This window comes from Pelodiscus sinensis, chromosome 4 (genome assembly GCF_049634645.1).
Source record: "Pelodiscus sinensis isolate JC-2024 chromosome 4, ASM4963464v1, whole genome shotgun sequence".
NCBI classification, from domain to species: Eukaryota; Metazoa; Chordata; order Testudines; family Trionychidae; genus Pelodiscus; species Pelodiscus sinensis.
In genome coordinates this window covers 125,914,532-125,942,343 of record NC_134714.1, presented here as the reverse complement: position 1 = coordinate 125,942,343, position 27,812 = coordinate 125,914,532, and the positions used below count along the sequence as shown (strand labels likewise).

Sequence of the window (27,812 nt, the reverse complement as noted above, 5' to 3'; positions counted from 1 at the left end):
TAAGGGTCCATTTACACTGCAGGGCTTAACTCGAAATACAGTACGCAAACTGAGCTACATAAATTGCCTACCTTATTTCGAAATAGCTTATTTGGAAATAGGGAGCATCTACACAGCACTTATTTCTAAACAGAGCACTCTTCCTCTGACACCCTTATTCCTCACACAATGAGGGTTACAGGAGTTGGAGGAAGAAGTCCTCAGGCTTGATAGTATTTTGACACTATTTTGAAATAACTCCTTCTGTGTAGATGCGAACTAAGTTATTTCGAAATAGTGTTGTAGTATAGACGGTACTAAGTCTTAGAGTGGCTTCCCAAGTCCAGGAAAGAGGCAGTTTTGTGAAATATGGAAACACTGAGAGTTCTGCTTCCACTTAAATACAAGGACTTTTGCATTTAATTTCAATGGGTCAGACTTGAATCTCAACATCTACTATAATTAAATAATTATGTATCTGATATCCCCCTCTAATATCCCACACCATTTAAAACCCATAATTTTGTGCAACTACGATCATTTAAATTGGTAACATAAAAAAAATACTCAAAACAAACAAGTATGATGTCAAAATTATTTAAAAAATATAGATCTAATTCAGCCAAACCTAACTACAGTAACTGCTTTGCTATGTCCTGAAAGCACCTTGATTATCAGGGACCTGAGTTTGGGAATCTCTCTCTAGTCTTTGTTTTAAATGACAATCACGATTTTGCTAATTCCTTGGGAGGGTCTTCTAGTCCACTCTCATCATTACAAAATTTTCCCTAAAACTTAATATAAATTGTCCTTTGCTCAATTTTCCTCTAACACTTCCTCTCCCTCCTAATTTTATATCAGATACTTGAAGATAGTTACATACCATCCCCTCACCTCTGTCTTTTAGACAAGCTAATACATACTTAGCATCTAAAACCTTTCTTCATAAATCAATCCCTCCAGCTTCTTTACTCTTTCTTTTGGAAAGTGCTCCTGAAATTCTCTCCAATTATCTACTGAGGAGGTACCTAAGATAGTTACATATTATTACAGAGACATCCCTCAGGATAGGAATAACTTCCACTGACCCCAGGTGCCATCTTATCATCAGTCTCTGAAAGAGGTGCTATTACCTAGCTTCTCTGTGGCATAATTTTTCTGCAAAATCCCAATGTTTTTTGCTGTCATATTGCATTGAAAACACATCCTGCTCACTATCACCCCTAAGTCTTCCTCAGTATTCCTGCTCCCCAGTTTTCTCTCTTGCACTAGATTGTTCTTAGAAGTATTAGCCTGCATTTTTCTAGATGAAATCTCATTTTATTCCCTGCCCATATGTCTAGACTTTTTAGATGCCTCTTTATTGTTTCTGTGCCCTCTCTGCCATTTGCAATGCATTCCAAGTTAGGATCATACATAGATTTCATTTATTCTTGTTTTCTTCTTCATCATTAATAAAATTTAATAAAACTGAACCCAGCATCAATATTTATAGGCTCCCCCTCTTTGAAGCCTCTCCCTAACTCTATATATTGCATCATTTCACACATGGATACAACTTTCCAGCTATTTTTCAGTCCATATAACTGGTCCCTTACCAGAAAAATGAATTCCAACTGATATGGGTAAGCTTCTGAAAGGTGCCACACCAAATGATCTTCTTAAGTTCAGAGGCTTTCTCAAATAGGGATTCTTTCAGCTCAGGACTAATCTAGGTCACATAACATCACAACGTATACAGTTTCACTTTTAACATTTTCCCTACTACATTAAGGAAGCCGTGGTCAAATGCCAAAGTAACAGGAGCTCAGTCTAGTGAAGAACATGTGCACGACAATGAATAAGCATGTGCAGGCCAGGGTAGCTGTTTGCAACTGTACATGTATTTCCATGAAGTGCCACAAGGACTATTGTCACAAGAACAATGAATATAAATAGTATATTAGTAGGTAGAAGGTTTAGAACAAAAAAACGAAGTATTTCTTCTCACAACACACAGTCAATCTGTGGAACTCCTTGACAGAAAACATTCTGAAGACCGGGACTTTAGCAGAGTTCAAAAAAGAAGAGGAAGTTACTCACCCTGTGCAGTAACGATGGTTCTTCAAGATGCGTGTCCCATGGGTGCTCCACTATAGGTGTCGGGCTTGTCCCGGCGCCGCAGATCGGAGAATTTTCGTAGCCGTAGTCCGCCGGACCGCGCATGCGCGAAGCGCAGCTCGTGCTCTTTCACGCCATTTGTGTTTGCGCGGTCCAGCTCCCGCCAGTTCCTCCTGATCCTCTTGGTCTGAAAGACAAATAGAAATTCCGAAGAGGGGAGGAGGGCGGGTCGTGGAGCACCCACGGGACACGCATCTCGAAGAACCATCGTTACTGCACAGGGTGAGTAACTTCCTCTTCTTCTTCGAGCAGTGTCCCGTGGGTGCTCCACTATAGGTGAATTTGCAGCAGTAGCCCCTAAAAGGAGGGGGGTTCGGAGCTATCGTGCTGCAGCTGTGGACAGCACCACTGTTGCCACTGCTCCTTCTGGAAGGTGGAGGTTGGGAATGGCATAGTGCTTGGCAAAGGTGAAATTTGACGACCAGGTAGCAGCCCTACAAATTTGACGACCATGTAGCAGTCTTTTAGAGGTACGCCCTTCAAGAATGCAGTTGATGTAGCGACTGCATGCGTGGAATGCGCTGTCGAATTCTGTAGCAGCGGTCTACTACGTAGGGTATAGCATTCCTTTATGCAGTTCACTATGATTGACGAAATGCGTTGTGCTGACAACTGTTGACCCTTAGAACGATCGGCTGTAGACACGAACAGATTGTTTGTCTTCCTGATGGACCTGGTTCTGTCTATGTAGAAAGCCAGGGCACGTCTGGCATCCAAAGTGTGTAGCCGAGCTTGTTCTGCCGAGATGTGGGGCTTTGGGTAGAAAGTGGGAAGCACTATCGGCTCATTGATGTGAAATTTTGAATTCACTTTCGGAAGGAAAGTGGGTTGAGGACGTAAAATGACTCCTTGATCAGTAAACAGAGTGTATGGGGGTAAGGCCGATAAGGCAGCCAGCTCACCAACCCGTCTTGCAGAGGTTATAGCCGTGAGAAAGATAACTTTCATTGTGAGAGTGCGCAAATCACATGTGGCCAAGGGCTCAAAGGGTTTTTAAGTTAACGAGCTCTAGGTCCCATGGTTGCGCTGGTTGTGTTCGGTGTAGAAAGAGAGTATGTAAGCCTTTCATGAAACGTCGCATCGTCGGGTGAGAGAAAACTGAGTAACCATCCACAGTGTGGTATAACGCAGTGATTGCGGCGACGTGCACTCTAATAGAGGCGCAGCTGAGAGAAGAGCTCTTGAGGTGCACGAGGTAGTCCAGAATACAGTGGATGGGCGCAGAATAAGGATCCAGGGATGCCGACGCACACCATGCAGAAAATCGTGCCCATTTGTGAAGGTAGGTGGATCTCATGGATAATTTCCTGCTATGTAAAAGAATGTGTTTGACCTCTTGCGAACAGATCATTTCTGTTTGTTGAAACCAACTAGGAACCATGCCGTCAGTGCCAGAAGATCGATCTGGGGATGGAACAGGCGCTGCCTGTTCTGGACAAGGAGGTCGCGCCTCTTGGGCAGAGGGAATGGACGCCAGGCTGACATATGATGGAGGTAAGGAAACCACGTTTGTCTTGGCAAAAAAGGAGCTATCAGGATTACAGTGGCTTTATCCATCAGTATCTTTTCTAGTACTCTGGGGATTAGAGGTGTGGGAGGGAACGCATACAGCAGTTGATGACTCCAATTGCATAGGAAGGCGTCTCCCTTGGAGTTCTGACCTATTCCTGCCCTTGAACAGTATTGGGGGCATTTGGTGTTCATGTGGGTAGCAAATAGGTCCACTGTTGGGAATCCCCAGGAGTGGAATATGGTTAAGAGGACTTCCGGGTGAAGCTCCCATTCGTGCTTCAGGGAAAAATGTCTGCTTAGTGCATCGGCTATAGAGTTCTGCTGACCGGGTAAGTATTCTGCAATCAGGGAGATTTTGTGGTGGATGCACCAATTCCATAAGGCAATTGCCTCGGCGCAGAGTGACCGGGATCGGGCCCCGCCCTGCCTGTTTATATAGTATACTATCATCATGTTGTCGGTAAAAATTCGGATAGTTTGGGCACGAATCTTTGGGAGAAAGTGACGACAGGCATTGCGCACCGCTCGTAATTCTAGGAGATTGATATGCATCATCGACTCCTCTGGGGACCAAAGCCCTTGTACCTGATTGTGTTCCAGGTGTGCGCCCCAGCCTATTAAGGATGCGTCGGTGGTCAGCTGTATTGTCGGGTGTTGGCGATGAAATGGCACACCCGACATCAGATTCTTGGGGACTGTCCACCAAGTTAGAGAATTTGTGATGTGCACGGGGATTGATACCCGTTTGTGGACATCTCGAACATTTGGAGTATAAACCGTAGCTATCCAGTGCTGAAGGCAACGGAAGTGTAGTCTTGCATGCTCGACGACGTATGTCGTGGCTGCCATGTGTCCCATAAGCTGGAGACATTGTAGGACCGAGAGTCTGGGACTGGTGGTGATGGCCTGTATAAGGTCTTGCATTGCTTGAAATCTGGTTATTGGCAATAGAGCACGAGCAGTGGTTGAATCGAGTTGTGCGCCTATAAATTGTATCAATTGTTGTGGCGTCATGGCCAATTTTGGAATGTTGATGATCAGGCCCAAGGTTTCGAAAACTGTTTTCGTGAGGCATGTCACGCGGAGAGCCTCCGCCGCTGAAGAAGCCTTGATTAGGCAGTCGTCTAGGTAGGGGAATATTATTACGCCTAGACGTCGTAGGTACGCTGTTACCACTGCCAGAGTCTTGGAGAAAACCCTGGGAGCCGACGAGAGACCGAAGGGCAGGACCCTGTATTGGAAATGGCCTGCTCCTAGTTGAAAACGTAGAAATCGTCTGAGAGCCGGGTGTATCACTACATGAAAATAGGCGTCCTGTAAATCGAGGGACGTGAACCAATCTCCGCTGTGAAGCGCTGGAATGTTAGTGGCTAGGGTAACCATTCTGAAGCGGTACCTCCGGAGGTACCGGTTTAATCCTCTGAGGTCAAGGATCGGTCTCCATCCCCCTGATTTTTTCTCTGTTAGGAAATATCGAGAATAGAACCCCTGTCCCCGGAACTGTTTTGGTACTATTTCTATTGCTCCGATGGCGAGGAGGCGATCGACCTCTTGTTGTAAGAGAGGCTCGTGAGATGGGTCCCTGAAAAGGGATGGGACGGGGGGATTGGGTGGGTAGAGTGGTGAATGGAATGGTATGCCCTAGTGTGATTGTTTGCAGTACCCATCTGTCGGTGGTGATGTGAGACCATCGGTGTTCGAAAGGTCTCAGGAGGTGGTGGAATAATGCCTGTGGAAGTTTGGGATGGGTGTTCAGCGGAATAGTGCACAGTCCCTCAGCTGGGATGTCAAACTTGTTGCTTGGCATTTAGACGGCCAGATGTTTTTGGCTGAGGTCTTCTCTTCTGCTGTCGCTGCCGGTTGCGTTGCTGGTCCTGCTGTCTGTATTGGGATGGCTGAAAGGCGAACGATCTCTGTCTCTGATATGGAGTATACCTTTTCCGATGGAAGGGAGGAGTATACATGCCCAGAGTCTTGAGTGTGGTTCTAGAGTCTTTACCCGAATGTAGCACCTGATCAGTTTTGTCAGAAAAGAGATTCTGTCTGTCAAAGGGTAGGTCTTGGACTTTGGTCAGAAGGTCTTTAGGAACTGCCGCCTGGTGTACCAACGAGGCCGTGCGCATGACCACGGATGTAGCTGTGGTACGCGCTGCGGTATCAGCCATGTCCAGAGCTATGTGAAGAGCTGTTCTGGAAGCTGTATAGCCCTCGTGGACCACCGCTTTAAGGACCTCCCTTTTGCCCTCAGGTAGGTGGTCCAGTAGGGGCGCTAGTTTGGCATAGTTATCAAAGCTATGGTTAGCTAATAGCGCCGCATAATTTGCCATCCGGAGTGAAAGGGTAGCAGACGAGTAGACTTTTCGTCTGAAGAGGTCTAGCTGTTTCATGTCCCTGTCCGGGACACTCGGTCTTTGCTGCGGGCTCCTCATTCTTTGTTGGGCCGCATCGGCGACCAGAGAATTCGGTGGAGGATGAGAGAAAAGAAACTCCATCCCTTTCGCTGGAACGTAATATTTTTTGTCTGCCTTTTTGTTGGTGGCCGGTGCAGAAGCCGGCAGCTGCCATATGTCATCAACAATCTCCAGGATGGCATCATCCAATGGGAGAGCCACCTTCACCTGTTGTGAAGGATGAAGGTTTCTAAGCAAGTGGTGGGATTTCTGCTGAACTTCTGCAAGCTGTACTTTTTGTGATACCGCCACTCTTCTGAAAAGGTCTTGAAACTGACGAAGGTCGTCCGACGGAGATGTGTCTTCCTGAAATACAGCATCATCCGGAGAGGAAGAGGATTGGTCGGTAGGAGATTGATGTTGAGACTCATCCTCAGTGGTATGTTGTAGGAGTACCTGAGGCTCAGGTGGTTGGGGCGGCGGGATACCTGATGGAGTTGGTGGTCTGGTTGTTGCTGGTAAGGATTGACAGTCCCTGCTGGGTGGTGTGTGTGAACGATGAGGAGAGTAGGACACCGAGGAATGTCGAGACTGGGAGTAGTGCCTATAATAACGGTGTTCCGGTGACCTATGATAATATGAGGAGCGGTGCGGAGATCTAGAATAGTAACGGGATCTGTGAGAGGTATAATACGCACAGCGCCCGGAGCGTGATGGAGACCGGGGAGATCGAGATCGTTCTCTGGATCTCGGGGTCGGTGGAGGTGACCGGTGATAACGGCATCTTGGCGAGACACGTGGAGAATGGTAAACCCTCTGCGAGTGTCTGATAGATTGGGGAGAGAGTCCTGATGAAGGAGAAGGCGGTTCAGGTGAAAATTGGATGTTTTCTGGTGAGGGAGAAGGTGTAATGATTCTCCTCGATGTTCGGTGCGTGGATGACGCAGTTCATCCCACAGAAGGTCATGCAGGCTGCACATTTCCTTCCATCGGTGCCGACAGTGCCATGTCAGAAGGCGGAGAACGTTGTGGGAGAACAGACTCCCGAGCCAGAGTGAGTTCCCGCACCGAAGAGTCGCTCGGCGCCGGCGAGTTACTCGGTGCCGGCGAAGCGCGCGGTGCCTAAGCATCTGACGGTGCCGGGGGGCGACGCAGTGCCGGCGACGCGTTCGGTGCCAGAGGTTCCTTCGGTGCCGAGGTGGGAATCGGTGCCGTAGGAGTGGTCTGCGTCGGGGTCGCTTGCGGTGCCGCTGTTGGCGGCTCAGCGGGTGTTCTCGGTGCCGCGTGTGACGTCGGTGCTGGGAACGGCTTCGGTGCCGACGATGACTTAGGTGCCCGAATAGTCGCGGGCTGCGGCGCCGAGGTACTGCGGCTGGGCTTTGCCTTAGAGCCATGCATGCCCGAGATACCAGGTTTATCCCCCACGCTAACACGCGTCGGGGGAAGGGAACAAGAAGGCGATGGTCTTTTCTTTGCCTTCTTTGAGGACGGCTCAGCTGAAGGAGCAGGGAGGGATCCGGGATTTGCTCCATCTTGTGGCTGTAATGCCCTATCAAAGAGGATCATTTTGAGCCTCATGTCCCTGTCCTTCCTCGCTCTCACGGTAAGCTTGGAGCAGTGAGGGCACTTCTGGGGTATGTGCCCCTCACCCAAACAGCGGATGCAGAGAGCGTGACCGTCGGAGGCAGGCATTGCTTCGCGGCACGAGCTGCACTTTTTAAAACCGGGAGAACCCGGCATGGTTACCTCTGTCTTCTTCTGACAGGGTAAGAAGAAAACTATCTACAGTAGAAACTATTAACAGGTAACTTCTGAAGAAAATAATTTTTTTTTAAACTAACGACTACAACTAAAAGTAATGTCACTATATAACTGGAAAGAACTAACTATGAACTAAACTAACTAAATCCTAAAAGTTCTTTCTCTCTCTCAGCCTGACAGAGTCTGAGGAGAAAACAGTATTCCACCCGCGGCCGAGGACGGTCAGGAGGAACTGGCGGGAGCCGGACTGCGCAAACACAAACGGCGCGAAAGAGCACGAGCCGCGCTTCGCGCATGCGCGGTCCGGCGGACTACGGCTATGAAAATTCTCCGACCTGCGGCGCCGGGACAAGCCCGACACCTATAGTGGAGCACCCACGGGACACTGCTCGAAGAAGAACTAGATAAATTCATGGAGGATAGGTCCATCAATGGCCAGGATGGGCAGGAATGGTGTCCCTAGCCTCTATTTGTCAGAAGCTGGGAATGGGCAACAGGGGAGAGACCACTTGATGATTGCCTGTTTTGTTCATTCCCTCTGGGGCACCTGTCATTGGCCACTGTCGAAGGACAGAATACTGGGCTAGATGGATCTTTGCTCAGATACAGTATGGCCGTTCTTATGTTAAACTGTCCATGAACAAATTAAAGCCAGAAATTGGAAGAAGGTTTCTAACCATCAGAGGAGTGAGCTCTGGAACAGCTTCCCCACAAGAGTGAACAATTTAATTACGTTTAAGAGAGAGGGGGGCAAATTTATGAACATGAATGCATCACAGGATTACTTATGATGGTGAGAGCAGAACTTAGCAGCCTTGGGGGAACCCTTTCAGTTTGATTCTTATGTTCCTAAAGGGCTGGTCACCAGAAGGGGTCAAGAAGGGATTTTTCTCCCCAATGTATCCTAGGGCTGTCTTGTTTTTAATCTTCCTCTCAAGCATCAGGGATAGCCATGGCTGGAGATGGGACACTGGACGGAGTAGGCTAGTGTTCTGAGGAGGCACTGAGTAGTCAGTCTGTTATCTTACATGGTTGGCTGGCTGGTTATTGCTCCCATGCTCGGGGTCTAACTGACCACCAGCTATGGAGACTGGGAAGAAATTTCTCCCCAGCTCAGATTGTGAGTTCACCTTCGTCTGCAGCATGGGGTCACTTGCCAGGATTATCTGAGCATACAGACATCACTAGAATTGCAGGGGCACCGGTGCACCTTGATCCCTCCTATTTTGCACCCATGGCCCCTAATAGTTTAGTCTCCTGTGGGCTCTAATACTTTGGGTTTAATGTGCAGGTATTGGTTGATACTGGCGGCCTGTGGCATGCAGAAGGTCAAGATGATTGGGTGGTCCCTTCTGGCTTGATACTCTGTGACCTAATCCATATATATGCATGTGCTCTTGCACTTTCTGAGATATACAAACGTTTATCAGAAAGAACAAGAACTGCCCAAATTTTGCAAAAGGCCTAAAGCACAACAGAGTTGCAGCCCCCATCTGATATTTTCTTTCCTTACTCAACGGTGGTATATCCAGAAGGAGAGACCTCACATTACTGGCCATAGAAGGAGCGGCTTGAATTTCTATTGTGGAAATACCTATCACTCTGTCCTTTTTATTTTCTGTGCTCAACAGGAACCTTTTCTGTTTTAAAGAGGAAGCAGATTCTAGAAGAAAAAGAGCACAGAATGGCCTTGTATTAGCAAACAAGTTGTTCCCACGCCTAAACACTAAAACATACAGCATTATTTTAGCTTTTCATTTGACAGACAAATGGTGCTGTTACATCTAAGCCCAAAGGGAATATTTAGGTTCTGACTGTGGACCCTAGAAAACAGGGTTTTTATAGCTGGAAGTTAAGCATGGGTCTGCAGCACTCTCCCCACACACACAAGTAGGAATCTGGGTACAGAACAGACCCTCAAGGTACAGCAGGGGACACAGATAAAGAATCCCAGAGGATCAATTCTTCTCAATCCTGCATGAAGAATGTTGTCTTTCCAAAGGAAGATGCCAACTCCTGACCCTGCTCATAAAAAGCTCACTAATTACAGTGAAAATCAGAAGAAAGCAAAAAAGGGAGGGAGGGAGACTGGCTCTCCAGCTCACACAAATGACAGCTTGAGCAAACTTTCCCTGCCTCAGCGGCTGTTGCTATAAATAACACTCCCCAGAGCTCAGCGCTGCAGTATGACAACCCAGAATCCCAGTCATCCCATACACACCCTCTAAAACCTGCACTCCCCCTATGCACAGGGCACCTCTCATGCCACACACACAAGCACTAAAAATTGCACTCCACTCCATAGTAAACACTCATCTCTGCTGTACTGTGGATACATGAATTTCTAATACACATACACCAAAATCAGCTAGAAATTGCACTCATCTATTCACAAAACACTTCTATCTACCACCAGCCCTACAAGCTTGCCTTCCCTCTCTTACCCCCAGCCTTCCATCGCTTGCATTGCTTTTCCTCATTCAGCCCACACCTCCATTATTGCAGCCAGTCTCTTTTTCCCCTTCTTCCTTTTCAATCTTCACATCTTCCAATGCTTCCCTTGTCTGAACCGGGGTCCCCACCCAGTTCTTTCCATTTGTTATATAGCAGCCCTAACATGTCCTAGTGTAGCCAAAACCCGCCCTCCTGCTGCAAATGGCTCTTTCTGAAGCCTGGGCCAACACAGCTCCTTCAGTCAGCTAAAGAAAAGTGCAGGATGCTATCTCCCCGCTGGGACTGAGCCTAGGGATATAAAATCTCGGTTAATCAGTTAACCACTTTAATGTCAGGTTTAATCGATTAAGTGGGACCCCGCTCCAGCATCCTTCCCTTCATGCTTAACTGCCGCTGCCAGCCCCTCACACGGGGGGGTACAGTCCCACGTGTGGGGGGCCTGGCTTATGCTCCTGGCCCCCCACATGGGGGCAGAGGCAGCAGGAGCGGGCAGTCCAGTGCATGGGGAGAGATGCTCTGGCTCCCATGCACATCCAGCTCCTGCTCCCAGCACCTGGGGGGGCTCAAGCAGCCTTCCATCTGCAATTGTCCATGGGCAGGAGGCTGCTCCCTGGTACAGGTGATGCTTACCAGGTACCCGGTTAACTAGTTAACCATTCACATACCTAACTGAGCTCACTGTCTCTGCAGCACATCCCATCTCCTTGATGGCCTAGGAAATAAATGACCAAATGACACCTAAACTACTGCTAATGCTGACTGCACAACTGGTACAGTTCCCCCTTGCTCTATCAGTCTTTCTTTCCTCTCCCTCCTCCCCCAGTGGATTGTGCCTGAGCTACTGATGCTACTCCTGCATGCTGCACCTCCACAGAAGCAGTCAAACCCTGCCAATTGAACTCAGTTCCACATAGCCACAGATGAAAAGGAGAAGCACGGGTACCAGCATCACCCTATGTTGATGGGGGCAGAGAAACAAAATGCCTCCTCTTCTCCCAGGAGGTCCTATTTGTAACCCTTCTCTAATAGCCTCTTACTCTGCTGCTGATGTTATCTTACTTATCAGTCTCACTCTGTTCCCACTAGGTAGCTGCAGAACGAACAGCTATTGACGGAAGCAAGGAAGACAGAACTTGCCTTGCATGCGAGTTTTGAAGATGCCTGGGGGGTAGGGAAGAAAAGCAGGAAACTGATTCTCATCTCCCACCAGTCCAAGATTTCTGTGAACTTGTGTCTCATTTAAGCCTCATCTACAGCCTCTGGCAACCTAGAACTAAGAGCCCTTCTCTTTGCAAACAGACCAATCACTACACTTCTGAACACCCAGCACACACCCCTCCTCCACAACACCCACGCACATCACACAGTACATTCTGCACACACACGCAGCACATCATCTGCATTCATATATCTCCGGCACAAGCCTAGGTAACAGGCCTCTGACCTGTTCCTCATCCTCCGATTACACGGAAAGTGCTTCTCACTACCACCATCACCACCGACATCCCCTCTCCCTGATCCCCAAAGGTAGTTCATGGCAGACAATGGGAAGCAGTTTCCAGGCCAATAATGATTTAATCAGATAACCCAATTTTAAAAGATCTATTTAAACTTTCTGACTCTCTAATTGTCTAGCTATGAGCCTTGTGATCATCTCTGCTGAGCCTGATAGGATATTCTCCCAAACCTCATTACCTTTTCTGTCACAGCCACTCCCTCCCCTACCTGATCCCCATTCCCTTGGTTTCCTCAACAACTTTCCTTTTCCCAGAAGTCTTTATACTGAACTCATACTGCCCATCTTGTTGTTCCACAGCCTTTCCAACCTCCTACCCCCATTTCTTCAATACTAGGGAAGAAGCCAAAGGACTAGGGAGTTAGAAAGAAGACACAGATATAGATATAGATATAGATATTAGTGCTTCATTCCATAATTAATCTCCATATCACTACAGATCCTTGGGACTAGAGCAGTAAAACCCACCATCTCTGGAAACTCTTGGGAATGACAGTCACATGTTTCTCTTTATCTTAGCCCAGAGCATCCCTGCAACTGGTCTCTGGATTTCCCCGTCTTAGGTACATCCTCAATTTAGCATTCTCCTTACCATTTACACATTACTTTTATCTCCTGCAACCTTCAGCTGTCATGGAACCTTATAGCTCCAACATTCCATAATCCTCTCAAAGTGGCATTATATTACAAGTTATTTTCTGCTGATGTAACTAATCAGGCTCCAGAAGAGTCACTTACTGTGAGGACCATAGTGTACTCCTTTATATGGTTCCAGGGTGTGTATGTTTCTTAGTGAATTGAATAATCACTCAAAGTCTTGATGGAATGTTCCAGCTGGTTGCCTTAATGGTTTATTAAGTCAAAAATATTTAGCTCCTTGCTGCCATCACTCCCACTCATTTACAGATTTTTCTCCAGCAGCTGTAGACATGAGAAAACAAGGAATCACTGAGCACTCAAGTGTAGGGTCAGGATGGCATGTCACTGCAGGAGAGGCATTGCTTCAACTCAGTGCCAGGAGCCAGTCAATAAAGAGAAGCAAGAGTGAGGTAAGGGGAGGTGAGGCAGAAGAGAACCTCTTGCATAACTAAGGAGAGGGAAAGGAGGACTGTAGCTGCAGTTATGGAAATAAGAAAATCTAGGTACAACACTCTGTACTTTCAAACAGCTGTGCAGAATTTTACTATGGGAGAGAATAAAGACAGAGAGGCTAAAATACTTGCCCAAAATCAAAGTGGAGGAACCAGGATCAGAACAACGTCACATTCTGACTTGCAACTCTGAGCTTAATTCCTTAGACCAATTCTTTATGGTCATTAATGTTTCTACACTAACAGCACATATTACAAAGTATCTATGATCAACAACAAAAGACCGACTTCTAGGGGAGGAAAAGCCAACTAGGAATTCCTACTCCACAAGCTAATGATACATAGGAAACAAGAGCTAGTCACACATAGACGGATTCCACTAAGCCCCATGTTGCAGACTGCAATGAGCCGATGGGAAGTATGAAAAAGCAGCATGAAACCATTCGGAATAAAATCAGAACCAAGGTTAATAACACAAAGAAGAGAATGTGAATGAGACAAAACCATTACTCTCAACAAAAGCTGCTGAGCTCACCAAAGAGAAGTAGTATGTGGAAAAAGGGAAGAAGAAGTTACTCACCCTGTGTAGTAACGATGGTTCTTCGAGATGTGTCCCCGTGGGTGCTCCACTCCAGGTGTCGGGTCCCGTCCCGGCGCCGCTGATCGGAAGTTTTTCATAGCCGTAGTTGGGCCGGACCGCGCATGCGCGAGCGGAGCGCGCGGCGTTCGCGCCTTTGCAACGGTCCGGCCCCCCCCCCTTGTCAGTTCCTCTCACCGCTCGGTCCCTGAAAGACAAAGCAGAGAGACCCGGAGCGGGGAGGAGGGTGGGGCGTGGAGCACCCACGGGGACACATCTCGAAGAACCATCGTTACTACACAGGGTGAGTAACTTCTTCTTCTTCTTCGAGTGGTCCCCGTGGGTGCTCCACTCCAGGTGAGTACAAAGCAGTAACCCAGAACGCGCTCCGGGTCAATTATTTTCTACCGTGGACAGTACCGCAGAGGCTACTGCAGCGTCTGAAGCCCACCTCTTCGTTATGGCATAATGCCGTGCGAAAGTTATACTAGAAGCCCAAGTAGCCGCACGGCAAATATCCGCCAGGGGAACTCCCCTTGCAAATGCAGTGGAAGTCGCTACAGCTCTCGTGGAGTGAGCCCGAGGTAATGAAGGAAGAGGTTTGTTTCTAATTGAATGACATTCCATAATACAGAGTGTGATTAATTTTGCAATGCGTTGAGTGGAAAGCGCCTTGCCTTTCGATCTAGGTGCCAAAGATACCAACAACCTGTCGGTTCGTCTCCACTGGCGCGTTCTGTCTATGTAGAACGACAGTGCACGTCGGACGTCAAGTGTGTGGAACAGAGCGTCTCTACTGGAGGAATGAGGTTTGGGATAAAAGGTCGGAAGAACGATAGGTTCATTGATATGGAAAGAAGAACAAACTTTGGGGATAAAGTCCGGATGTAATCGGAGCGTTACTGTGTCCTTGGAAAAAACAGTGAAGGGGGGGCTTGCCATCAGCGCCCCCAATTCCCCTACCCGTCTCGCCGATGTAATTGCAAGCAGGAAGATTGTTTTCATCGTTAAAATATGTAGCGAAACCGATGCCAAGGGTTCGAAAGGTGGGTGCATAATGGTATCCAGCACTAAATCGAGATTCCAGGAAGGAGAGGGCGCGCTTCGTGGCGGATATAAGTTTTGAAGTCCCTTCAAGAACCTTTTTGTAATTGCGTGAGAGAAGAGCGCAGAACCCCCTACTGGTTGATGAAAAGCACTGATGGCTGCCAAGTGCACTCTTAAAGACGAAAGCGTAAGACCTGACTCTCGTAAATCAAGGATGTAGTCCAAAACGTTCTGTAGAGGAGACGATAGGGGGTGTATATTGTTCTGAATGCACCAGTCAGAAAATCTCCGCCACTTTGCCAAGTAGGTATTCCGTGTAGACTGTTTTCTACTATGAAGAAGTACTGTCTTGACCTCTTCGGAGCATAGATTTTCATCTCCTTTCAACCAGTAAGAAGCCACGCCGTCAGATGCAGGGACTGCAGCCTGGGGTGTAACAGTGTCCCCCCTTCCTGAGTGAGGAGATCCTGATGGAGAGGGAGAAGGTAAGGTGGTTGAATTGACATCCTGTGTAAGAATGGAAACCAGGCTTGTCTGGGCCATGCTGGAGCTAGGAAAATGACCGTTGCTGCCTCTAACCTGATTTTCTCTAGTGTTCTGGAGATAAGCGGCGTGGGAGGAAACGCATACAGAAGTGCTTTCTTCCACCTGATCAGAAACGCATCGCCGAGAGAGCTCTTGCCGAGCCCCGCTCTCGAGCAATATAGGTGACATTTCTTGTTGTCGTATGTTGCAAATAGGTCTACCAGTGGAGTACCCCATCTCTGGAATATGGCAGATAGAATGTCTGTCCTTACTTCCCACTCGTGATCCGTGGGAAACTGTCTGCTGAGGGAGTCTGCAATTACATTGGCGGTGCCAGGTAAGTACGATGCTGTTATGCTTACGTTGTTCTGTATGCACCAATTCCAGCACCGCACTGCTTCGGCGCATAGGGAACGTGATCGTGCTCCCCCTTGTCTGTTGACATAATACATCGCCGCTACGTTGTCTGTCAGTATCCTTACTGTAAGCCCTCTGATCTGGGGAAGAAAGTGTTTGCATGCGTAGAAGATTGCTCGAAGTTCCAACAGATTTATATGCAGACGCCTCTCGTTGAGCGACCATTTGCCCTGTATTCGCTCGTTGTCCATATGGGCTCCCCAGCCTATGAGCGAGGCATCCGATGTTATCTGCACTGTTGGTTGCTGTCGATGGAATGGAACTCCCGTGAGAAGGTTTCTCGCTTCTGTCCACCACTGCAGCGATCTCTGAACATGTGGAGGTAACCACACTAGCTTCTGAATGTCGTGCCTCACGGGGACGTAAACCGTGGATAGCCAATGCTGAAGGCTCCTCAAGTGGAGGCGTGCATGAGGAACTACTGCTGTGGCCGCTGCCATGTGCCCGAGGAGACGAAGGCAATTGTGTACCGATATGGTCATGTTGCCAGTGAGTATAGTGACAAGATCCTTGATTGCCTGAAATCTTTCTTGCGGTAAGTAAGCTCTTGCCATGCGTGAGTCTAGGTTTATCCCTATAAACCTTATAAACTGAGTTGGAATAAGTGTCGATTTCTGCTTGTTTAGAAGGAGGCCGAGTGATTCGAAAGTTTGTTCGACCATCGCCACCATTTGTGACGCTTCTCGCTGCGTGGCACCTTTTATTAAACAGTCGTCCAGGTACGGATATATTATCACCTGTAACCGACGCAGATAAGCTGCTACGACGGCCAGGGTCTTTGAAAACGCTCTGGGTGCTGACGCCAGCCCGAACGGTAGAACGCGATATTGAAAGTGATCGTGGCCTATCATGAATCGTAGAAAACGTCTGTGCGCAGGATGTATTGTGATGTGAAAATACGCATCTTGTAAATCGAGGGCAGCGAACCAATCGTTTAAATCGAGGGACGGTATTATGGAATTCAGGGTCACCATTTTGAAACGCTGTCTGCGAAGATAACGATTCAAACCTCTTAAATCGAGAATGGGCCTCCAACCCCCCGTTTTCTTTTCCGTTAGAAAGTATCTGGAATAAAACCCTCTTCCCTTGAACTGATCGGGGACCCTCTCTATTGCTCCGATATCCAGGAGACGATGAACTTCCTGTTGCAAGAGATTTTCTTGAGATGGGTCCCTGAACAGGTACGGGGAGGGTGGGGTGGTGGGGGGGATGGAGGTGAAAGGAATGGTGAAGCCGTTGTTTATGACTTCCAGTACCCATTTGTCCGTTGTTATCTCGACCCATTGGTGGTAGTAAGGTCGTAAGCGGTGGTGGAACATGGGTTTGTCCAGGTTGATTGGTAGTGTGCGCTTGCCCTCGACCAGGGAGTCAAACTTGCTGCTTTGAGGCAGCCGTGCCTGTCACTCTAGGTGGTGGTGGACGCCTCCGCTGGGGGCGCTGTCTCGATCGCGCTTGGTCGAAGGGGCGATTCTGCTGTCTCCTCGACTGATAGTCATACCGTCTCTGGTATGGGAAATAACGCCGGCGACGGAATGGTGGTGCGTACATGCCGAGCGTGCGAAGCGTTGTTCTTGAGTCCTTCCCAGTATGAAGGATCTCATCTGTTTTCTCCGCAAACAATTTTATCTTATCGAACGGGAGGTCTTCTACCTTGGAGTGCAGCTCCTTAGGTACCGCGGCCGTGGCGAGCCAAGAAGATCGCCTCATTGATACCGCTGTTGCTACTCCCCGAGCCGCTGTATCAGCTATATCCATAGCTATCTGAAGATTGGCCTTTGAACACGCATAGCCCTCCTTGAGAATAGACCGTAGTAGCTCCCTGTCTGTCTCTGATGATCTCTGAGACAGCTCAGTAAGCTTTGTTATACTATCAAAGCTATGATTGGCTAGGAGAGCTGTGTAATTCGCTATGCGAAGGAGCAACGTGGCCGATGTGTAAACCTTACGGCCAAAGGCATCCAGTTTCTTCGCCTCCTTATCAATGCCCGCATTTTTCAGCTGCGGGTTCTTAGCCCTTTGGAGAGCTGCGTCGACCACCAGCGAGTTTGGTTGCGGGTGAGTGAAAAGAAATTCTGAATCTTTAGACGCTATAAAATATCGCTTTTCTGCCGGTTTTGACGTTGGTAGAGTCGAAGCCGGGGTACGCCAGATTTCCGCAGCTGATTGGAGGATAGCCTCGTCCATAGGCAAGGCGACCTTAGATTGTTGTTTAGGGTTTAGGTTCCTCCAGAGCTTGAATTGTTTCGTTGGAGTGTCCAATATCTGAACCTCCTGAGATTGGGCCACTCTCCTAAACAGATCTTGAAAGTCCTTTGTGTCGTCTGGGGGAGATGGGTCCCCCTCAAACAGTGCGTCGTCAGGGTAGGATGACGACATATCTTTTTGTGACATATTGTGCAGCTGATCGTCCACATCCGATATCTGCCCTTCCTCAGGCTCAGATAGCTGGACTGAAGGTGAGTGGGTGTGCTGTCGAGATGACGCCCCCTTCCAGTCCTTAATTGGTGATAATTGTCGCGATTCATGAGGGGTATGACAACAACAACGGCCAGGACGATAGTGATGCCTTTCATATTCGGATGCTTGATGGCCCCTATGATCAGGATGATCAGGCGAAGACCTTCGGGAGGAGTATCTACTGGCATACCTCCTATGATAGGATCTTGGGGGGGAATAACTTGGTGAACGAGATCTATATGATGATTCCCTATAATAACGATGACATCGCCCGTGACGATCAGAATAACGAGACCTTGATCTGCATCGCGGGGACCTTGTTTGGTGATGAGAAGATGTGCGATGAGTAATGCTTGGTGAATGAGAGGGAGAGATTGAAGGCTCGAGTGAGGGTGAAATTGAATGCCTCGTGACAGATTTCTTAGCAGCCTTAGTGGGGACTGCAGAGACAGAAGGAGTGTCTCCCCCTTGCACTGATAAAGAAGAATGGGCAGGGGGAGGACTAAGCAGGACTGCTTCGTCCTGCTGTGTTACTGCCCTAGCCGGCACCCCAGGCAGCTGTTCTTGCGGTGCCGTTGCAGCTGCAAGCTGATCGGCCGGTGCCGAGTCGGCACGGAGGGGGGCGCTCTGTTTATTATGCTCACTGAGCTCCGCGGTGCCGTGTGGCAGGGTTGCATCCGGTGCCGGACCCGGTGCCGGCTTACCCTGACTCAGTGCCGGCATTTGCGGTGCCGTTCTGACTCGCGGCTGGGCAGACTGCCGCGGCTCCAGCCCTTGGAGCGGTGCCGAGCGCTGCGTGTCAGTTGCGCTCTCAGCGGGACGTATAGCCGGTGCCGATGACGTGCGGCTTGATGTTGCCGCCTGCGGCTTATTTGATCTCTCCGGCTGTCTCGCGGCCCCGGAGGCTCCCTGTTTATGTCCCTGAGACACACGGGACAATGAGGGGGGCGGGAGGGAACGGGCAGGGGAAGCCCTTTTCTTTTGCGTTCCCGTTGCCGGTGGAGACTTCGCTCTGTTACCGTGCCCTCCGGGCGCTCCTGATAGATGTTGCTCAGAAGGCTGTAGCGCTTTATCACAGAGGAGGAGCTTTAAGCGCATATCTCTTTCTCTCCGCGCTCTGGGAGTCAGCTTTGCGCAATGAGCGCATTTTTGCGGGACATGCGACTCTCCCAGGCATCTGACACAGGCTTCATGCCCGTCGGAGGCAGGCATAGCCTCCTTGCAGTGTATGCACCGCTTAAAACCTGGTGAGCCAGGCATAATCTCCCTCTCTCGTCCTCTTCTTGTTTTGTTTGTTGTTTTTTTTTTTTTTTTTTAAATTAACTACTATTCTTTATCTTCGTCTGTTTTCTTTTTCTTGTCTTTCTCTTTTTTTTTTTTTTTTTTTTTAAACGGTCCTGTGAGGAGAGAAACGGCGTTCCGCCAGCGACCACGGGCGGCTGAGAGGAACTGACAAGGGGGGGGGCCGGACCGTTGCAAAGGCGCGAACGCCGCGCGCTCCGCTCGCGCATGCGCGGTCCGGCCCAACTACGGCTATGAAAAACTTCCGATCAGCGGCGCCGGGACGGGACCCGACACCTGGAGTGGAGCACCCACGGGGACCACTCGAAGAAGAACTTGGTACCTTCTCCAGCAATGACTCCTGCTTATCAGGCCTCTTGACAGTTTAGTTAGGAGCTGCATCCAGAAAATATGTCTCTTATGGGCCAGTGCACAGCAAGCGAGGAGGAAGCAAGATCTACTGCCTTACCCAGGAGCAAGTAGAGTGTGATGAAAAGAATTGTCAGACTAGAACAGGTCAATGGGGTAGCTCATATGGTATCCAATCCTCAGTGTTTCAGATAAAGGGCATCAAATCTCTAAAATGAACCTAACTGTGCAGGTGTCTTGTCCAACACTTTGTGAGTCTGAACTCCCTTAAAATAAAATAAAATTAGTGCTCCCATATTCCTTCCTTCCTTCCTTCCTTCCTTCCTTCCTTCCTTCCTTCCTTCCTTGTGTCCTTCTCTCAATCACAGTTTAGTTGATAGTGGATAGCTGAAGAGCAGTCATTAGCACATAGGATCCTGTTTTGATTAAGAAAATAGTCTTGCCAACAGTCCAGAAAGGTCATCGTGGTGAGAGAGGAAACAAAAATGCTAGCACAATAAAATGATCAATAATTCATCAACACTCCACTGATCTCTCCTGGCATTACTGAAACTTGAAAGATGTTCCAGCTGTCAAGCAGCAGTACACCTGGGAAAGGGAAAAATGCCCAAAGAGGAAACAATAAGCACAGCCTTATTTCCTTCCCATGGGTAGATATTGTGCTGGCTTCTTATTTTCTGCCAGGGTGTTAACCCCCACTCAACTCCAGGCCCTGCCCTATCCCTTTCACAAGGTCTCACCCTACACTCTCCCATCACCATTCCACCCAAGACCCTGCCCCCACTCTAGCCCTTCCTCCCAGTCCCCATCACTCTGTCTCTTTCTTCCCCCACCCCTCCTCTTCCCTGCCTATTCCCACCTAAATCCACCCTCTCCCATGAACTCACACCATTCCCTGCCCCTCCCCCCTTCCCAGTGCCTTCTATACACCATGGAACAGCTGAACTGTGGGGGGGGGGGGGGGGTGAAAGGTGCTGACAGGGAGGGAAAGGGATTGATCTGCTGGGCCACTAGCAGGCAGGAATGTTTTCCTGTGGATGCTCCTGAGCTGAAGTACCTACTGAGTCTGCCTCTATGCTTGAGCTGCAATTCCCAGCAGCCACGGCACTCGAGCAGGACAGAGAGTAGGCAAGTAAGAGGGACTAAACAAGACATGAGCAATGGAAAGCCACTTTTGAGAGTGAAAGTGTGTGCTGACAGTGGTGCTGGTGGGGGTAATCCAAGCCTCTGAAACACGCATCTTCAGAGCCAAACAAAGGAAAAAGAATTAGGATAGCCAGGCTGTGTTGAGTCAGGCAATCCCAAAATAAAATATCACATAAAGGACCATATGAAAAGAAGCTAGAGATTAAAAAGATACAGAGCTAGAACAGTCATCTTAAGTCTCCTGCCTGCTGCAAGCAAGTTCAAGTCACAGGCATAATACTTGGCATTCTATTACCCAGCCAGCAGCTGGTGGCAAAGAGGAATGAACACTGCATTAGCCACCTGTGAGGAAAGCAAAAAAAAAAGAGAGAGAGAAAGAGCGAGAGAGACACTCTAATGTATTGAAATTATAATGACTCAAGGCCCAATTTTAAAAAATGTCTACTAAATTGGGTCACCTAAGCTATTGGATATGCACTTTCAGACACCTTAAAAACCAGGTCTCAGGAGTCTCAACAAAACCTTAGGTGCACAAAATAAGTGAACATTTTGGAAAAAGTAGGTTGAAATCTCTCTCTCTCTCTCTCTGATTTTACATTGCCTAGGTAACTGCCCTCATTAGTTCACAGAGGCTGCAAAAGGAGAAGAGTACTGTGCCTGCTAAAGAGGTAAAATCCCATTTAATTGGTTAACTGGTTTAAAATATTTTTTAACCAGTTAACCATTTAAAGGGGGGGCTGCTCCAGTCTGGCTGAAGCAGCTTCCCCACCCATCGCTGGGCTAGGGTGGGCCCCTGGTTCCCTTGCGGCAGGCTCCCCCACGGGACTAGAGCAGCCCCCTTCCCACAGTAGATAGGGACCTGCTCCAACACCCACCAGTTAACCTTAATGGTGAGTTAGGCTTACAGGTTAACTGGGTAACCATTCACATCCCTAGTGCCTGCCTGCAAACAGAGGGTATGTCTACACCACACACGTTACAGCACAGTGACATGGACAGTCTTGTCACTCTCTATTGCCAGGAGAGAACTCTCCCAGCGATTAAAAAACACAAACACACACACACATGAGGGGTGGTAGCTTTATCGCCAGGACCATAGCTCCTAGCAATAAGATGCTTTTGGGCAGATTTTCTTCACAATCATGTGGCCTAGGACTGTAGTCATTTAAAGGAAAAGTGAAATTCTGCAGAAAATGTTATAATTTAGGAAACAAGAAAACATTTCTACTAACTATTAGTGAGTGGAGTTTTTTGGGCCTGAGCTAGCCATTACATATAACCCATATTAATAACTCAAATTAGCTGGGGACCTATAATTTCTGTGGACACTGAGTTAGACAGAACTTGTGGAAACAACCCTCTTTATAACAAAACAAGAAACGGGACCTCATAGCTGAGCATGTTTAAAAGTACTGTGTATCACAGTCAGGTTACGTCTACATTGGCAGATATGGGACCTGTAATTCTCAGTGGACAAGGCTGCCCTGATTATTGCTATATATTCAAAAAAGGCTCAAATATTTTCACACTGTATCATCTACACTTAAGGCGGGATTCGACAACTAAGCATCATTTCCTTATCTAGTCTACAGCTTCCATTTGTTCTGTCATCACCAATTGCGAGGTACAGGTCCAAATTCCACTGTAAATAAGGCCTCAGAGTGTTGAGCAAAGAGAAACACTGGAAACCAGAACGTGGCTAAAAAGCTTGTACATATGCTTGGAATATACAGTGTAAAACTTCCTGGGCACTGTAGTATTCTTTCTGCAAGGGGTTCACTCAAGAGATTAATTACATGAACACCAACAAAGGATCAAGATAACAAGGTTACTTCAGTCTCAGGTCAAGGTCTTGTATATGGCAACTCATGGATTTTTCTTTGATCCCTTTCTAAATGCAGCTGTGAAACTGTGCCCAGGCTAGACGCACCTCACCATATGAAGAGGATTTAAAAATCTACTACAAATACTCCCTAGATTCTCTTGCCATTTCCTTTGCCATTCCAAGAAAGAGTTCAATCCAGCTGTGGGATTCCAATCCAGGCTCAGTCATATAATTCAGTCCTTTTTCCAGGGCATACACACAAACCTCATGTCACTGAAATCCCTTATGAACAAGGAGAACCTGCTTACACCAAGTCACCTGATCGCCTCCATAAGACGTCAGGCACGTTCCAGTGGGCAAAGTCCAGAATGCTGAGGCCCTTCCAGAGGAGAGCAGCAATTACTAGGCATATTGCTGAACAATGTACTGTAAGTCAATGCAACTAGAACAGCAAACAGGAGCTCTCAACTGCATGCTCACTGCTCCAACGGGGGTGACGGAAACGGATTCAAGAAAGCCCTTTGGATTCCCTTTGAGCAATTCATTCTGGAAAGGTGAAATGAAGGTCAGAAGACAGAATCAAATGGAGGAAACAACACCAGGCCTATCCTGGATGCAGAAAATGGGATGCTAGCCCTGCCAGAAGCTCAGCTGCTCCCTGGAATAAAGAGCTGTGTGTGTTCCAGTCCTGAGGATATGCACTATCTTCCATAGCTCCCTCCACACAAAAGGAGCAATTGAACTATTGAGTCCATAAAACAGCAACAGGCTGGATTCCTACAACTCATTTTCCACTGTGTGATTAACTCTCTTTGGCACTCAGGGATAACACAGACTGCTTCACAAAAGCTTCCTCTCCCATCTCAAGCACAGAAAAATGAAGCCCCTTCATTCCCTCCCTGATCCATTTCTAGTTAGGAAAAAAAATTCAGCCCTTCATCAGAGTTCCATCCAGATAAAAATTAACCCCTCTTCCCTGCATTCCTAACAAAGACCCATCAGGGTGAACATTCAAGCCCCTGCACTTCTCATCGGTCCCTTGAAAAGAACAAAGAAGACAGAGCTGTTTCCAGACTCTGAACCCCTTTCCCAACAGCAAGGGTTAGGGGCAGGAAAAGCTACAGAAACCTCAATGGGATTTCAGATGCTGCATGGAATATCACAAATTAGCTTTGAAGGAAATGGAAAGGAATTAACATTCTCTCTACTTCTGAAAGCAGCAGTTACATTGTCCTAGAAAGGTGACTGAGTCTTGGTTACCATCAAATCTACCTTCTTGTCCTTTTCTTTGCCTGCACAGCATCCCCAATCTTTCTCTGCCACTTTGCATTTCCAAAAATCAAGAGAATTTAAACAAAAGCCTCCACCGTGAAATACAAAGTCGATGAAAATCCTTCTGCAAATAGTCAGCAGTCAGGTGCAAGGCAGCTGAGCAAACATGGCCAGGTTCATCCTACGACAAACAGGAAAAAACAAACAGACGTGGTAGCACCATTTGGGAATGGGACCTTGTGCTTCTTAAGGCTTAGCACATAAAGGGTGCCATGGCTCCATATCCCCTGGTACTGCCCTGAAGATTTATGTTTTCTGATACAGAGGAGGAGCAGTTTGGTACCCCCCACTGCCAACACGGAAGCTTCAGACCAGAAATCTCAGCCAACTGGAGGTGATCCAGAATGGGATTAGCGGAAGGTGGGTGAGGGGAACACAGCATTTACCTAATCTACTCACCAGCAGATTTATTTCCTCAAATGTCAGTGCTAAGTGAAACACATTAGTGAAGCGATGTCAGTTTAAAGGACTAAATGAAACTATTTCAGCTAAAAGGACTATGAGTTCAAATTAAACACTTGGTAGAGAATCATTCTCATGGAGTCCTTGTAGTTTAGTCCAAAACCTGAGAAGTGGTGGTTTTCCATGGTAGTCAGCTAAAGGACAGCTTTGGCACTGTTCCAGCTAACCTACAGTCCAACAATATGCAAAGCAAGCCTATCTTAAGTCAACACTAACTAACGTTTTTAGCACCTAAATCAGCTAATTCAGAGTGGAACTCCTACATTTGCTATCTTCCGAGTTTATTTCAAGAGAGTCTCCTTTCATGCCCACATGATATATGACCAATAACACAAAGTGCTCATTATTTGCATTTACAACTACTGATATGAGTGCAGGTTTTTTTCCTATTCTACTAGGATAATTTATTTTCGAAACCATACAGCACATTTCATAGTCCTATGATCCCTTACTAAAGCCCCTGTTTCTCATGCATCCATACACATGGGCAGCAGGGTTATTGTGTCTTGTCTTCTGCCTAATTAAAAGCTCAGCCATAACATTCCTTTTAAGTCATTGTTATGCTTATAATTTAAATTACAGAAGAACCTCAGAGAAGGAAGTTGGGAAGGAAGTTGTTCACAAGTCTGAAGCATTCAAAACTGAACAAAATGTTATGGTTGTTCTTTCAAAAGTTTACATCTGAACATTGCATTAATACAACTTTGACACTTCATTATGCAGAAGAAAAGTGCTGCTTTTAACCATCTTAAATGAAAGAAGCACAGAAACAGTTTCCTTGTCTTGTCAAAAAAATTTTAAAACCTCCCCTTTTTTGTTTTACTAGTTTATGTTTAACACGGTACTATGCTCGATTTGCTGCTGCTTCTTTTGTTGCTGTTGTTCTCTGCGGCTGCCTGGATGAGTACTGCCAGTTCCAAATGAAGTGTACGGTTGACCAGTCAGTTCATAACTCTGGTGTCTGTGACTCAGTGTATAAGGAAAAAGGTGTGGGGAGGAGAGAGAAGCAACTGGAACAGCAATGATTCTGAGGGGGTCAAAGTAGCAGCTGCGGTTTGCTGCACAAAAGAAACAAACTTACCCATTGAACAGGGATGTTGGGGATTAATGGAGTGGTTTATTTCTTTCTACACAGTGCTTCAAAGCTAATAGTCTAATTATTTTGACATCTAATCTAATATATATTGATATACAGGCAGTCCCTGAGTTACACGGATCCGACTTATGTCGGATCCGCAGTTACGAACGGGGATTTCTCGCCCCAGAGAACTAGAGCAGCGGGACGCCTGGTCCCGCCGCCCGCCTTCTCCGGGGCGAGAAAAGCTGCTCCCCGTCTCCCTGGTCTGCTGGTGGAGCCACCAGACCAGGGAGACGGGAGCAAAGCAGCGGAGCACCGGGGGCCGGACCCGCGGCCGCTTCCAGATCAGCTGGAAGCGGCGCGGGTCCTGCCGGGTGCTCCGCCGCTCTGTTCAGCGTCTCCCTGGTCTGCAGACCAGGGAGACGCTGAGCAAAGCCGCGGAGGACCCGGGCCGGACTGCGGCGCTGATCTGGAAGCACCACGGTTCGGCCCGGGTCCTCCGCAGCTTTGCTCCACGTCTCCCTGGTCTGCTGGGGGGGGAGGGACTCAGCTAGTGCCCCCCCAGCAGACCAGGGAGACGTGGAGCAAAGCCGGGGGCCTGTGGTAGAGCAGGTGGGGCACTGCCGGTTGGTCCCGCAGCACCGCTCCTTGGCGCTACTGGACCAACCCGGCAGCACCCCAGCTGCTCTGCCCCAGGCGTCCTGATTCAGCTGCTGATCAGTTTCAGCAGTGGCTGAATCAGGATGCCTGGGGCAGAGCAGCTGGGGTGCTGCTGGGTTGGTCCAGTAGCTCCGAGGAGCGGCCGCGCTACTGGACCAAGCCAGCAGCACCCGAGCTGCTCTGCCCCAGCAGTCCCAAAGTTAGCCGCTGCTGAAACTGACCAGCGCTGACTACAGGAAGCCCGAGGCAGAGTTGCTCTGCCCTGGGCTTCCTGGAATCAGCTGCTGATCAGTTTCAGCAGCAGCTGACTTGGGGACGCCTGGTGTTCTTACCTTGAATCTGTATGTAAGTGGAACTGGTGTCCAGATTCAGCGGCTGTTGAAATTGATCAGTTTCAGCAGCGGCTGATGCCAGTTCTGACTTACATACAGATTCAACTTAAGAACAAACCTACAGTCCCTATCTTGTATGTAACCCAGGGACTGCCTGTATATAAACACTAATATTAGAAAAATGATCTAATAGAATTTCATTCAACTCTCTCCAAGTCCACCTGCTCTAGGCTAAAGCCAAGTGCACAGATTTTTAACTCAGAAGGTATTTTTGAAGTTATAAAACAGGAGAGGGGAACCTAAATCCCAGGGGTTGGCTTGCTTGTGTCCGGCCCCTGAGGCTCAGGGTTCCCTCCTGCAGCAATAGGTAGCCCACACTGGTGCTCCAGCCCTGTTGCCGCCTCTCCACGGGGCTGGAGCACACAAAGTCTACTAGTCTGCCCACTCCCCAACCCCCCAAGATCTAGTGTACATGGGAAATGGGGGGAGTGTCTTTCCCCTTCTCAGCTGGGGGCCATGACAGTGAAAGACTTTTTTTTCCTCACTTGTGGGTGGCCCTGAACTGATTTTTCTGTGTGTCAGTGGCCCCCAACCCCAAAAAGGTTCCCCACCCCTGTTATAAGACAAAAAATAAAGGTTTAAAATGGAAGGCACACCTGAACCTTACCTATAGTCATTACAGCTAGTGTCTTGCAGCACAAAAAAATGTTTAGTCCTCACCAGCACCTCATTCTGCCCATTGCATGAAGAAGGCCCGGCCTTACAGCATGCAGGTCCTGCAAAGAGTCATTTTCTCTTTGTGATTTTATTGCCGGCAGCCTCCTCTGCCAACCCTTTTCTAACAAGGTTCTCATTGTATTCAGCCTGCTGTTCTGCTTCACTATTCTGCAGTATGCTGAGACACCTGTTAACTCTACCCTGCACTTGCAGTAACTCCTCTTAATCCATTGGTTCAGGAAGAATATATCTGCAAGTGAACAAAGTGGCAACTGATGGGAAAGCCCTGGCATGGGAACAAAGCTCAGCACGGCACGATGGGCTGCATTCTTTCTGCTGCTTACCACTCCCTGCACCTGCCCTAAGGGAATTACAGGAGTGTGTCAATACATGGCTCAGGGGGGTTGGTCAGAGTAATTCATTGCGAAGTGAATGCAGCATGTCTCAAAGGATAAAAATCAGATATATGACATGCCTCAAAGCGCCAAACCAACACAAAAACTAGGCTGCTTCTGACTAGCCCAAGAGTTCAGTGCCCAAGGAATCTATAAAACTTGTGACAGCACACACGCATACAAACACACCCATATAAATAGCTGAGAAAAGATACAGTATTAGCTTCCCCTGCCTCCTTGATGTGACAGATTAAACAACCCCATTAGTGAGGTAACCCTTCTCAGATGGACATACACACACAGTGCACATGAATACCTTCACTTGACAA

At 48.1% G+C, this 27,812-nt stretch overlaps 1 protein-coding gene across 15 annotated transcripts in view; it reads right to left on the bottom strand.

Annotated features, from left to right (window-relative positions):
- DAGLA (diacylglycerol lipase alpha) overlaps positions 1-27,812 on the bottom strand; it is a 179,950-nt gene that overhangs the window by 79,496 nt on the left and 72,642 nt on the right. For 2 of the 15 annotated variants that reach the window (XM_075928463.1, XM_075928473.1), the window contains exon 1: positions 12,511-13,422. The exons of the other annotated variants lie outside the window; for them this stretch is intronic. The gene's annotated coding sequence lies outside the window, so the exon portion shown is untranslated. Of the gene's footprint in view, positions 1-12,510; positions 13,423-27,812 lie in introns of those variants that run through there. 15 annotated transcript variants of the gene reach the window in all.